The sequence below is a fragment of the Etheostoma spectabile genome, chromosome 10, assembly GCF_008692095.1.
Source record: "Etheostoma spectabile isolate EspeVRDwgs_2016 chromosome 10, UIUC_Espe_1.0, whole genome shotgun sequence".
NCBI lineage: Eukaryota > Metazoa > Chordata > Actinopteri > Perciformes > Percidae > Etheostoma > Etheostoma spectabile.
In genome coordinates this window covers 20,127,581-20,127,798 of record NC_045742.1, presented here as the reverse complement: position 1 = coordinate 20,127,798, position 218 = coordinate 20,127,581, and positions in this window count along the sequence as shown.

Genomic DNA, 218 nt, shown 5'->3' with positions numbered 1-218 from the left:
AGGGGCACCCGGCTCTCCCCGACACTGGCAGCTTTCGTCAATGGAGTGGCTGTGAGTAATTGAGTGGGAGAGATGGGTTTCTTTTGTCCCCAGCTAATTTCTGCCACACTACTGTATTATTTCATGAAGCACAGTTACTCTATGTAATATGATTCACAATCATTTTGTTGTTGAAAATGTGTTTTTTCTTTTTCTTTTTTTGCAGACTCACTCCATGG